Below are 13,736 nucleotides of genomic sequence, written 5' to 3' on the forward strand. Positions count from 1 at the left end.
TTTGTGTTGGTACTAATATAAATAGAGAACATTGTAAAAAAAATTTAATTTGAGAATATAAGGTGCATATAGTTTCCAGGTGCTTATTAGCCTTTTTGATGGTATTATAGTTATTGAAATGATTTATGACATGGTGGTAGGCTGAAAAATGGCTGCATAAAAAAATATCCATATCATAATCCCTGGAATCTGTAAATGTTACCTTATAGTAAAGACTTCACAGGTATGATTAAGTTAAGGATCTTGAGATCAGGCCCTAAATGCCTGATGGCCCCTAAATGCAGTCACAAATGTCCTTGTAAAAGAGAGTCAGAAGAACCATTAACGTACACAGAAGAAAAGGCAAAGTGGCTACAGAGGCCACGATTGGAGTGATATAGCCATAAGCCAAGGAATGCTGGCAGCCATGAAAACCTGGTATAGGATTGTCCTATAGAACCTCCTTGATTCAGCCTGTTGAAACTGACTTCAAATGTTTGGCCTCCAGAACTGTGAGAAATAAATTTTTGTTATTTTAAGCCACAGGTGTGTAGTAATTACAGTGGCTTTAGGAAATTAATACAGGTATATTTTTACATAAACCCTAAATGTAAGTGAGAATGGATATTTTGTGCCATTGGAAAAAACTAATGAGAAAATTTCCCATTTTTCGTTGCATTTACTTTATGTTCACGTTTCTCTAAACTCCACTTTTTCTGTTCACTACTATTCTAACTGTAATGATTTTATACATACAGTTTCTTATCAAGTAGGGATATTTTTTCACCAGATTTAATAAAATGGAAGTTTTTGGTGTGTTTTTTGTAAGCACGTGTTTACATTCTACTTGGTAGAGTTGTACATTTTTTAATACATTATCAATTTTGCATTCTTCTTTTTCCTAAGAGCATACTTTCGAATGAGTAGTCATTGTGGGGACAATAAGTTGACATTTTGTAATGTTTTATCATTATAAACATTCTATAATGCATGTTTAAATCTGATACAGACAGGCCTCCAGGACTTATCAAAATTATCACTGACAACTGAGATGTAAATGATAAGGGGACACAATTATATGTGAAACCATACATATTAGTTAGGACTGGCAAGTGACAGAAAGCCCTAAGAAGCTAAGTGGGGGGAAAAAAAAAGGAGTTATTGACTATGTACTGTAAATTCAGGGAAAGGACTTATCTATAAGACATTGCAGTACTGTCATCAGGGACATTGTTGAGTTTATCTTTATGCTCTGCCTTTTTGTGTGTGTGTAAGCTTTTTTCTCTGATTGGCCCTTCTTATGAGACGGCAAAGGTGCTTACCAACAGCCCAGCTTAGCAATTTTAAAAGTATCTGTTAACTAAAAATTTCAGCAGAAGTTCTAGGACTGAACCTTACTATCTTATTTTGTGTCTAATGATTTAATCACTGAATTTGATTGCCCAGACTTACTCATCTCAGGCACTACCTGTGAATTTCAGGGACTGAGAATGGGGAGAGGTGTTGTCTAATGGGAAATTGAGGTGTTAACAGAAGAAGGAAGATTGGATGCTGGGGAGATGAAAATAAGAGATCTATCTACTTAAGTAGTAAAACTATCATTTGGAAAATAGGATGGAATACTTTAATTGGATAAGAATGAATAAGTTAATTTGGAGTTTAGGGAGTCATTGAATTGAATACCATGGTGCACTTACTTTTATTGTTATATTCTTTACTTTTTTTAACTTTAAAATTTATGTCAGGGATAGTAATAATAAAGTGGAACATACATCTGTTAGCACTTGAATGCCAAAGGGCTGTTGTGCCCCACGACTCCAGGGACCGCCATTTAGTCTGCATATATAAGGGTGCTCCCCTGTACTCCAGGGCATAGCACTTACATAAATTGAAATATGAGTGTTATTGCTTGAAGGTGTGTGTAATGGTGGCTCTGAAACTCTGACAGGTGTGTGTAGTTTTGAGTGTTTCACGTGAATCATGTGAATTTTAGTTACTTGTTAGTGTTTTTATCGATCATGAATTTTAAAAACATTTTTGTGTACTCATGTGAGCTTTATAGAAAAACAAAAGTGTTTAATTGTTTTGAGGAGAGACTGATGACTTAAAAATTATTTGATTTTGGAATTGCTACTTGAAAGGATTGTATTTTCAGACTGCTCTTAATCATAAGTGGGGCATTCATAGTAATTTAATCTATAATTCTTTTATGATATTGTAAGTTTCATTTAAGTAGCAACTTGCTTGTTAGTGTTCTCTTTAAAAATAGATATACTGGGCTTCCCTGGTGACGCAGTGGTTAAGAATTCACCTGCCAGTGCAGGGGACATGGGTTTGAGCCCTGGTCTGGGAAGATGCCACATGCTGTGGAGCAACTAAGCCCGTGCGCCACAACTACTGAGCCTGCACTCTAGAGCCTGTGCTCCGCGACAAGAGAAGCCACCGCCATGAGAAGCCCGCGCAGCGCAACAAAGAGTAGCCCCCGCTCTCCGCAACTAAAGAAAGCCCGCGCACAGCAACGAAGACCCAGTGCAGCCAAAAATAAATAAATTTAAAAAATAGATATATTTAATCAATATTCAGAATATATAAAGAAGTCCTAAAACTCAACAGCAAAAATACAAACAATCCAACTTTAAAGTGGGCACAGAACTTGAATAGACATTTTTCTAAAGAAGATAGATATACAAATAGCCAATAAGCACATGAAAAGATGCTGAATATCACAAATCATTAGGAAAATGTAAGTCAGACCCACAAAGACATACCACTTCACACCCATTAGGGTGGCTGTTATTAACTAAATAAAGGAAAAGCAAACCGAAAACCAGTGAACAGCTAGTGTTGGTGTGAATATGGAGAAATTGGAATCTTTGTGCATTACTGGTGGGAATGTGGATTGCTGCAGCTGCTGTGGAAAACACTACGACTGTTCCTCAAAAATTAAACATAGAATTACCATTTGATTCAGCAGTTCCACTTCTAATTATATGCATAAAAGAACTGAAAGCAGGGACTTAAACAGATAGTTGTACACCCATGTTCATAGCAGTGTGATTTGCAATAGCCAAAATGTGGAAACAACTTTGAATGGATATACAAAGTGTGGTTTTATACATAGAAGGGAATATTATTCAGCCCTAAAAAGGAAGGAAATTCTGACACGTGCTACAGTATAGAGGAACCTTGAGAACGTTATGCTAAATGAAGTAAGCTAGTCACAAAAGGACAAATGCTGTGTGATTCCACACTTTGAGATACCCAGAATAGTCAGATTCATAGAGACGGAATTCAGAATGGTGGTTGCCAGGGGCTGAGAGGAGAGGGGAGTGGGAAAATATTGTTTAATGGGTATAGAGTTTCAGCCTGGGATGATGAAAAAGTTCTGGAGGTGGATAGTGGTGGTGGTTGCACAACAATGTGACTATACGTGATGCCACTGAACTGTACATTTAAAAATGGTTAAAATGATAAATTTTCTATTATGTATATTTTGCCACAGCAAAAACAAATTAAAACAGATTTATTTAGAATTATTTACTGAAATATCTGTGAAATAATATACAGTTTATCCAGTTCTACTCTCTAGGTTTTGATTCTCCTGTATGTCTTTCTCCTATCTAACCTTCTTGGCAGTATCCCACTTTTCTCTCTTATTTGTTCACTGCATCTGTTACATATATACAGTAGGAGTGTACAGCTTTACTGCAGTGTGCGTATGAGGGTTGACTCCTTATATTATTTATAGCTTTCCATAGGATTAGAGTATTGTTTTATACCATTATCAGTTTCTCTGATAACAAAAATTTAATGTTTCAAATGGTCTTGTTTTGTAATATCCACTCAGCATTTATTGAGTAAAATGAAGATCTAGACTTGGGAGTCATCAACACATAGGTGGTTTTTAAAGCTAAGGGAATGGATGAGGTCTCCCATAGGAGAGTGTAGAGAGTGTCTAGAGAAGAGGAACATAGGCAAAACCATGATGACCACTGCATTGGGTAGGAATAAATTTGACTGTCAGTATCAAAAATCGTGACAGCAGTAGCTTACACAAGTAAAGCAATGTTATGTGAGGAAAAATAAACAAGGAGTCCTGAAGTAGACAATTGTAGGATTGATATGGCTACACAGAAGTAAGGAATCAGGCTAGCTCTAGCTTCTTCCTTCTGTTTTTCGTATGTGGCTTTCATTTTTATGATTCTGGAGGGAGGAAGGAAAGGATGAAATTACCATCTATATAAGGATAATTTCCAATTCTTTATCCTGGCCTTCATTCTTGAAATCTAGTCATACATGTATGTCTCTACTAGAATCAGCAATTCTATATACCCAGAATTTCTCTCCCTATCTTCTTTCTCCTTACTTTTCCAATGATTTCTCTCTCTTCCAAAAGACCTGTTTGTTTTTCTGGATTATCTTGTTCCATTAGTGGCTCACCCATTCAAGCTGAAAGTGTTAGTCACCTTTAATTTTGACTTTTTGGGATAATCGTCAAAAAGATCCGTCAGTTATGTCTCTTAAGAGATCTGTGGACTTCATTCTCTTCTCCCAGTCTTCATTGTCACCTATTTTTTGAATTGGGCTTCTTTTTGTGCATCTCATTTCCTTCTTCCCTACATTCCTCTTAGAGACTTGTCATTTAGTATAAAGTCCACATTTCTTTCTCTTTCTATTTGACCCACTTTTTAGTTACACTAAACTTAGTGTTCTCTGAATAGATCTTATTATTTTCATATATCCGTATTCTTTCTGGAATGTCTTTCTTTCTCGATGAATTTCTTCTTTCTTCAGTCCCCAGCTAAAGTATCTCCTCTTTTGCAGTACATTTTCTGGTATCTGTTTCATTCCAGAAAAAGCTTCTTCTTTGACTTGAAATTATTTTGAATACATCTTCATTTTTCTTTCATCATACCATATTATATTTATATTTGCTTAGGTCTTTCTCCTCCATTAAAATTTGAACTCTTTGAGGGCAGTGAGAATCATCTTTTTATCCTTGAAAGTGAGCAGAATGATTGACAATTGTAGGCCCTTGGTGAATGGTTGAAATGGTAAATTCTTTAATGAGAATAATAGACTGTTTTCTATCATCAGATGTGAAGTTCCAGTACATAATCTCCAATATTTCCTATAGCTTTTTAGCTTTTGTGATCATATGTTTAAAGTTTGATATATTAATATTATGTAAAATCATATTATTACATTTTGAGTTTATTCCACTTTTGACAAATAGACATAACCATGTAATTTCAAAAATTTGTTTATTTTAATTAATGTCATTTGTATCACCCTATGATTAGGTAAATTTAGAGATCCAGAAATAGAAGGAAAAAAAGTCAGTGATGAGTAATTTTTAAATGATCAGAAATGATAAACCAAGGGCATATGCAGGTAGTTATTTAATTAACTGACTGTACAATTCAGCTGCCTAAAAATAATCACTTTCTAGAGAAGCATAGGTTTTAATTATTAGAATTAATTCAGTTTTTTTTTAATCTACTTGAAAAATAGTTTAGTTGAATTGTTGATATGATACTTCATGAAAATGCATGGGACATATTTTGCAATGTATGGGGAAAAGTGTTTTGAAGATCTGTGATTCCGAATAATGCTTCTGTGTCTTAAATTATTTCCTTGACATCAGATGGTTTATATAGGCCATATTGACCTAATTTGCAATCATTTATCCCTTGGAATTTCTTTATCAGCTGATACTTCATCACAGAAAGGCAAATAACCTTTTTTTTTCTGTCATAAATTACTATTCTTGGAAGATCTCTAACTATGGAAATGATGTTAAATATACTATTTGAGACTGTGCATATGTTAAATTGTTAAATAATTTTTTCTCAAGTGAGTGGCTTGCCTTTTTTTTAAAATTTTAACATCTTTATTGGAGTACAATAGCTTTACAATGGTGTGTTAGTTTCTGCTTTATAACAAAGTGAATCAGTTATACATATACATATGTCCCCATATCTCTTCCCTCTTGCATCTCCCTCCCTCCCACCCTCCCTATCCCACCGCTCTAGGTGGTCACAAAGCACCGAGCTGATCTCCCTGTGCTGTGCGGCCGCTTCCCACTAGCTAGCTATTTTACGTTTGGTAGTGTATATATGTCCATACCACTCTCTCACTTTGTCCCAGCTTACCCTTCCCCCTTCCCGTATCCTCAAGTCCATTCTCTAGTAGGTCTGCATCTTTATTCCCGTCTTGCCCCTAGGTTCTTCTGACCATTTTTTTTCTTTTTCTTTTTAGATTCCATATATATGTGTTAGCATACGGTATTTGTTTTTCTCTTTCTGACTCACTTCACTCTGTATGACAGTCTCTAGGTCCATCCACCTCACTACAAATAACTCAGTTTCGTTCCTTTTTATGGCTGAGTAATATTCCATTGTATATATGTGCCACACCTTCTTTATCCATTCATCTGTTGATGGATGCTTAGGTTGCTTCCATGTCCTGGCTATTGTAAATAGAGCTGCAATGAACATTTTGGTACATGACTCTTTTTGAATTATGGTTTTCTCAGGGTATATGCCCAGTAGTGGGATTGCTGGGTCGTATGGTAGTTCTATTTTTAGTTTTTTAAGGAACCTCCATACTATTCTCCATAGTGGCTGTATCAATTTACATTCCCACCAGCAGTGCAAGAGGGTTCCCTTTTCTCCACACCCTCTCCAGCATTTATTGTTTCTAGATTTTTTGATGATGGCCATTCTGACCAGTGTGAGATGATATCTCATTGTAGTTTTGATTTGCATTTCTCTTATGATTAATGATGTTGAGCATTCTTTCATGTGTTGGCAATCTGTATATCTTCTTTGGAGAAATGTCTATTTAGGTCTTCTGCCCATTTTTGGATTGGGTTGTTTGTTTTTTTGATATTGAGCTGCATGAGTTGCTTGTATGTTTTGGAGATGAATCCTTTGTCAGTTGCTTCATTTGCAAATATTTTCTCCCATTCTGAGGGTTGTCTTTTCGTCTTGTTTATGGTTTCCTTTGCTGTGCAAAGCTTTTAAGTTTCATTAGGTCCCATTTATTTTTGTTTTTATTTCTATTTCTCTAGGAGGTGGGTCAAAAAGGATCTTGCTGTGATTTAAGTCAGAGTGTTCTGCCTATGTTTTCCTCTAAGAGTTTGATGGTGTCTGGCCTTGCATTTAGGTCTTTAATCCATTTTGAGTTTATTTTTGTGTATAAAAATATGGAACGCTTCAAGAATTTGCGTGTCATCCTTGCGCAGGGGCCATGCTGATCTTCTCTGTATCGTTCCAATTTTAGTATATGTGCTGCCGAAGCGAGCACGGCTTGACTTTTTGATGTTGCCTGAACTATGTAGTTCTAAAGAATAATTTTGTAGTTCTAAAGAATAATTTGATAATAGCAGCAGTGGCTGTTTCTAAAATTAACACTTGTCATAGTATTGCCTTCTAAGAATTAGAAAAACTTCTCTTCATTCTTTATACTGACCCTTCTGCCTTCTTGGTTTATGTCTTGTTTATTGGTGTATTTAGCACTGTCTCCTAGCTAAGTGGGCTTTGGTGATTCCATATTGTATGAACACTTTATCATACTGTTCACTTTTGAGAAAGGTTGTAGGTAATAGTATAAGCCTTTAAACATGGGTATATGCATTAAATAATTTCTAAAATTTCTTTCATTCATTAAGTTGGCAGATTAGAGTTTCTCTGACCATGTTTTAAGAACTTAAGAAATTCTGCTCTTTCTGTATATCTTATAAGTGTCTTTCTGAGAAAAAAGAAAGAAAATATTGTCAAAACCATGAAAGTTAAGTGAATAAAATAATTAGAACATTACCTGTTATATTTTGGTTTTAACAAAAATAATGAAGAATACTATACAGGTGAGGTGGTGGTTAGTGTAAACTTATTTCAACCTAAATAACCAACAGTTTATGTAGCAGCTTCTTAGACTTCCTTTTTCTGTATTAGCTTAAGTGCATTTAGAAGACATCTTAAGTGAATGTAATATTTCTATCTCTTTTTAGAGGCCTTTCTGTATGGGAATTTCTATAAGTTATGCATTGCGAAACTTTTACTAATTTATATGTGAATATGTATATTGGTACTGTTGGATAGAAGTGTACAACATTTTTCTGTTAAATTTGTAGTTTATGGAGAATGTGTGTCTTTAAAGAATGCTATGCATTATCAATATAAGAAAGAAAGGTTAACCGATAGTGGTTTCAATTTGGTTTATATGGTCCAGGTATTAGGACAGTTTATGTTGTGTGGTAATTATACTATTAATATTTTCAGTGATTAATTAATACACAGTAATCTTACATAAAAAACAGACCTTATTTTTGAATAGGGTATAACTAAATGGTGATGAAGGACTTAATTTTCTGAAATACAGCATCATTTTTGTAATTCCCTATGTAATCATAAGAAGTATAAAGCCATGAAAAATAATATGATTTCATGTTTTATTTTTGATTTAAATATAAAGAAGCATATTGTGAGAAGAACAGATTTGTAAGCTTGCAGATTGGGGGTAAAAATGGTAAGAGAGAATCCATTTTTTCTTAACTGTTTATGCCTAAAGAGGATAGAAACTGAATAATATATAATATATAATATTTATTCAGTATTCCATATATTATAATAAACATTACTTGTTTGTAGGTGATGTTACTTTTTAATGTCCTTTGAAATTAAGACTAATTTTTAAATGTGTAAATAGAATTATCACTGAAAGGACTCTTCTGTTTTACAGTGGGGTGGCTTTTCCTTTTCTTTGGGGTTAATTGCTAGAATTTTACTAAATGTGGGTGATGTGGTATTTTAATGGAATGACTGTTACCAAGTTTGGAACTCATTGCACCTGTTTGTTCATATCAGGGCTTCCTAATTGGACAGAACAGTAATTCTCAAACTTTTGGGTCTCATGATCCTTTTAGACTCCTAAAACTTTTTGAGGATCCCAGAGGGCTTTTGTTATTGTGGGTTATAGCTATGGATATTTACCATATGAGAAATTAAAACAAATATAAAAATATTGCTGTATTCATTTTAAAATAAAAACAGTAGTATTTTAAAATCACAACTAGCGCTATTTTCCAAATTTGAGAAAAGTGGCCTTGTTTTACATGTTGTGCACATCTCCTTAATGTCTGGCTTAATAAAAAACAATGGATTCTGCCTTCAATCCATTGCCATATTACATTCACGTAGCCTCTGGAAAACTTGACTTTCACTTGTGAGAGAATGAGAGTGAAAAAGATAAATAACATCTTGGTGTTATTATAAAAATAATTTTGATGTCACTGCCCTCCTGAAAGTGTCTCATGGACCACCTACTCCTGTCCCTAAGTGTCTCTGGACCATGTGTTGAGAACTGCTGAGCTAGAAGTATAAGCATTTGTGCTAAAGGTTAAGAATGCCTGAAAGCAAAACTTCCTTGGAAAAGAACATAGCCTGTGTGATAATTCTGTACTTAGTATTTCTAATCAGATTTTAGTTTTTCTTTTTTTTTTTAATGGTCTTAGTTGCAGTACATGGGGTCTTCCGTTGCGGTGTGCAGGCTTCTCTCTAGTTGTGGCGCATGGGCTCCAGAGTACATGGGCTCTGTAGTGTGGTACTTGGGCTCTCTAGCTGTGGTGTACAGGCTTAGTTGCCCCGCAGCATGTGGGATCTTTGTTCCCCGACCAGGGATCGACCAGCGTCCCCTACATGGCAAGATGGATTCTTAACCACTGGATCACCAGGGAAGTCCCAGATTTTAGTTTTTCTTGATCAAATCTGTAGAGTTTAAATTTCCTGTTAAGAATGTTAATACTGTTGTTCTAATTCTTCCTACATGAACAATACTGGACCTGAAAATGGAAAGAAACATCATGATAATATTTCTTTTAATAACATGCTTAACTGTTGCCCACCTATAAGGAACTGAAGTACCAAGCAGTATTGACAGTATTAGACCTCCAAGTGTTATTTTCTGACTTTAATTAATTAATGTTGTTTTGTCACTTAAGTGGAATGCTGAAATATAAAATGAAGTGTTCAATTAAATTAATTTTGGGAGAGTGATGGTGAGATTGTATTTTCATATAATGTGTGAATTTTGTATTCTTGCCCATTCTTGAGCTTTTCTTGGGAAAAAATATACTTGTCTTGAATATTGGGGATGCTGATAAGCATCACTGAAAATTAGTGATGTTTGAAGCTATCAGACTAACTTTCATCAACTCACCATCAATGACTTTTTATAGTAGTCTCAAAAATACTCTTAGAACAATTGGAATTGGGTGGAGTAAAAGTTTATAGTTGAAAATTCACTGGATGTAAGAACAAATAAAAAAGCTTGCTTTTGCCCATGAGTTGGATTGCATTCGTGCAGTTCAGTAGCCAAAAACTTTGATCAAGAGACACAGCTGGTAACTTAAAACATTCATTACTCTTTGTTCTCAGCCTTCTTTCTGAGTCTCTCTTCTTTCTTGCCCTCTTGTCCTTCACCTCTCCCACTTTGAAAAACCCCTTTCTTGTGTATCATTTATATTGATGTGGTTGTTTTGTTTGGTGTTTGCTTAGGGTACTCCTCAGCCCCTGTTTGTTAGTTGCAACTTTTCCTAACTCATAACAATTTAATTTGTTTGCTCAGTGTTAGAAAACTGCCCAGACTTGTCCTGGGAAATGAAATTTTAGTTTGGTCTTTACAACATTTGCTTTATATTCTTGATTTTAAAAAAATATATGACTCTTGATCCTATACTTCAATGATAAAATATGTGTTGAAATACATTAGTAGTTACATAAGAAGTTTTTGCATTCATTGACTCATAAAACAATATGTATCTCAAAGAGTCAGAGTGAAATCATCTTTTTTTTCACCAAAGATCTGTGCTGAGTCATGTTTTAAGGTAAAATTATGTTGCTTGATAAAGCTGAGGTATTTTTATTTGGATTTGAGACTAAATGTCTGTTTAATTTACTCAGTGAAATGTAATGCTGTTTATGGAATTTATCCATCTTGGGTAAGGTAGAGATAGATATTTTTGAGACACTTTGAAACCATTAAAGAAAGGAAGTTTTGAAGAAAATTGAAGCAGTTCTCATTTGTCCCTTTATTGATCTTTTTCTTGGTGTTATTTTAGAAACCCAAAGTTATATTATCTATATAGCTTGATTGAATGTACATGTTAGGTACACAGTAATTCTCTCAACAATGAGTTGGCTTATATGAAATACAGCAGATCAGATTTACTTATGTTACATCTCTTCAACTCTGAGAAATTCTGTGTGAATAATTATGAATTTTGAGTCATGCTTAATAGATAAGTTTGAAAAGAGGAGACTTGAAGGTTGGGTAAAAGGAAAAGTTGGCAATTTGGATAGCAGAACTGCGGTAGAAAAATTTGAAATGCAGCCTTAGAAAAGCTCAAACAGTAAGGCAGAATAAATCTGAGCCTTAGAATGGATCCATTTCTTCTGTTAAGGACGTACGGTAGGAATGGAGAGGAAGCCAAAATTATTTTATAGGGCGACAGAGTCTGAATAGTACACAGTTGACCTTTGAACAGTGTGGATTTGAACAGTGTGGGTCCACTTATACATGGATTTTTTTCAATAGTAAATACTACAGTACTATACAATATAAGGTTGGTTGAATCCGAGGATCTGGAACCACAGACACAGAGGAACTGAAATATGTATATGGAGGGCTGACTATAAGTTATACATGGATTTTTGACTGCATGGAGGGGTCAGTGCCCCTAACTCCTGTGTTTTTCAAGGGTCAACTCTATTTTGCTTAATTCCGAGTAGCTCCAAAATGAAGTTAATAGTTAAGAGTAGAAGTAAGTCTCTGTAACTTTAAATATTAGGGAGAGTATTTGAGAAATACTTGCTCAGTTATAGTTAATACTTGGATTAAATAAATGTGGTCTAAATCTTTTTCCAATTTAAGTTTTTCTTTGTAGTCCCAGAATAATATTTTTAAGTTATGTAAGTTTCAGGTGTGCAGCATTATAATTTGACATCTGTACAGGCATACCTTGTTTCATTGTGCTTTGCTTTATTGTGCTTCACAGATTTCTTTTCTTTTTTTTTTTTTACAAATTGAAAGTTTGTGGCAGCCCTACAATGAGCAAGTCTTCGATGCCATTTTTCCGACAGCATCTGCTCACACCTTGTCTCTGTGTCACATTTTGGTAATATTTACAGTATTTCAAACTTTTCCATTATTATTATATTTGTTATAGTGATCTGTGATCAGTGATCTTTGATGTTACTACTATGACTCACTGAAGGGTCAGATGATGGTTAGCATTTTTAGCCATAAAGTGTTTTTAAGGTATTAATAAGGTATGTACGTGGTATTTTTAGACAGTGCTACTGTACACTTAATAGACTACAGTATAGTATAAATATAACTTTTGTATGCACCAGGAGACCAAAAAATTCATCTGACTTTATTTTGGTATTTATTCCCTTTATTGTGGTGGTCTGGAACTGAACCCAAAATATCTCCTAAATATGCCTGTACACACTACAAAGTGATCATCAGCACGTTTCTAGTTACCATCCATCACCATACAGCTGACCCCCTTTACCCATTTCACCCATTCCACCCAACTCCCTTTCCCTTTGGTAAACACTAATCTTATCTCTGTATCTATGAGTTTGTTTTTGTTTTATTTTGTTTGTTCATTTGTTTTTTTACATTCCACACATGAGTGAAATTTTATGGTATTTGTCTTTCTTAACTTACATCACTTAACATAAAACTTTCAGGGTCCATCCGTGTTGTTGCAAATGGAAGGATTGGATTTAATTCTTTTTTTGTGGTGGGGTAGTTTTCCTTTGTGTATATGTACCACATTTTCTTTATCCATTCATGCACCCATGGACACTTAGGTTATTTCCATATCTTGGCCGTTGTAAATAATGCTGCAACAAACGTAGGGGTTCATATATCTTTTCAAATTGTTTTTGTGTTCTTTAGATAATACCTAGAAGTAGAATAGCTGGGTCAGATGGGAGTTCTATTCTTAATTTTTTGAGGAATCTCTATACTGTTTTCCATGGTGGCTGCACCAATTTTCAGTCCCACCAACAGTGTACAAGGGTTTCCTTTTCTCCACATCTTCTCCAATATTCGTAATTTTTTTCTTTTTGCTAATAGCCATTCTGACAGGTGTGAGGTGATCTCTCATTGTGGTTTTGATTTGCATTTCCCTCATAATTAGTGATGTTGAACATCTTTTCATGTACCTTTTGGCCATCTGTATGTCTTCTTTAGAAAAATGTCTATTCATTACAAAATGTCCATTTTTAAATCAACTTGTTTGTTTTTAAGTTGTATGGGTTCTTTATATATTTTGGATAATAATCCCTTATTGGATTTACAAATATCTTCTCCCATTCAGTAGGTTGCCTTTTCGTTTTGCTGATGGTTTCCTTCACTGTGCAGAAACTTTTTAGTTTGATGTAGTCCCATTTGTTCATTTTTGCTTTTGTTTCCCTTGCTTTTGGAATTAGATCCACAAAAATATCTCTAAAACTCATATAAATGAAGTTACCTCCTATGTTTTCTTCTAGGAGTTTTATGGTTTCAGGTCTTACATTCAGATCTTTAATCCATTTTGAGTTAATTTTTGTGTGTGGTGTGAGATAGTGGTCTAATTTGATTCTTTTGGCTGTAGCTGTCCAGTTTTCCCAGCACCATTTATTGAAGAGACTGTTCTTTCTCCATGTATGTTCTTTGCTCCTATGTTGTCAATTAATTGC

At 34.6% G+C, this 13,736-nt stretch overlaps 1 protein-coding gene across 10 annotated transcripts in view; it reads left to right on the plus strand.

The window, feature by feature from the left end:
- CSNK1G3 (casein kinase 1 gamma 3) overlaps positions 1 to 13,736 on the plus strand; it is a 156,673-nt gene that overhangs the window by 58,319 nt on the left and 84,618 nt on the right. The gene's annotated exons all lie outside the window — the stretch shown is intronic.

This window comes from Stenella coeruleoalba (genome assembly GCF_951394435.1).
Source record: "Stenella coeruleoalba genome assembly, chromosome: 3".
In the NCBI taxonomy this organism is placed as follows: Eukaryota; Metazoa; Chordata; class Mammalia; order Artiodactyla; family Delphinidae; genus Stenella; species Stenella coeruleoalba.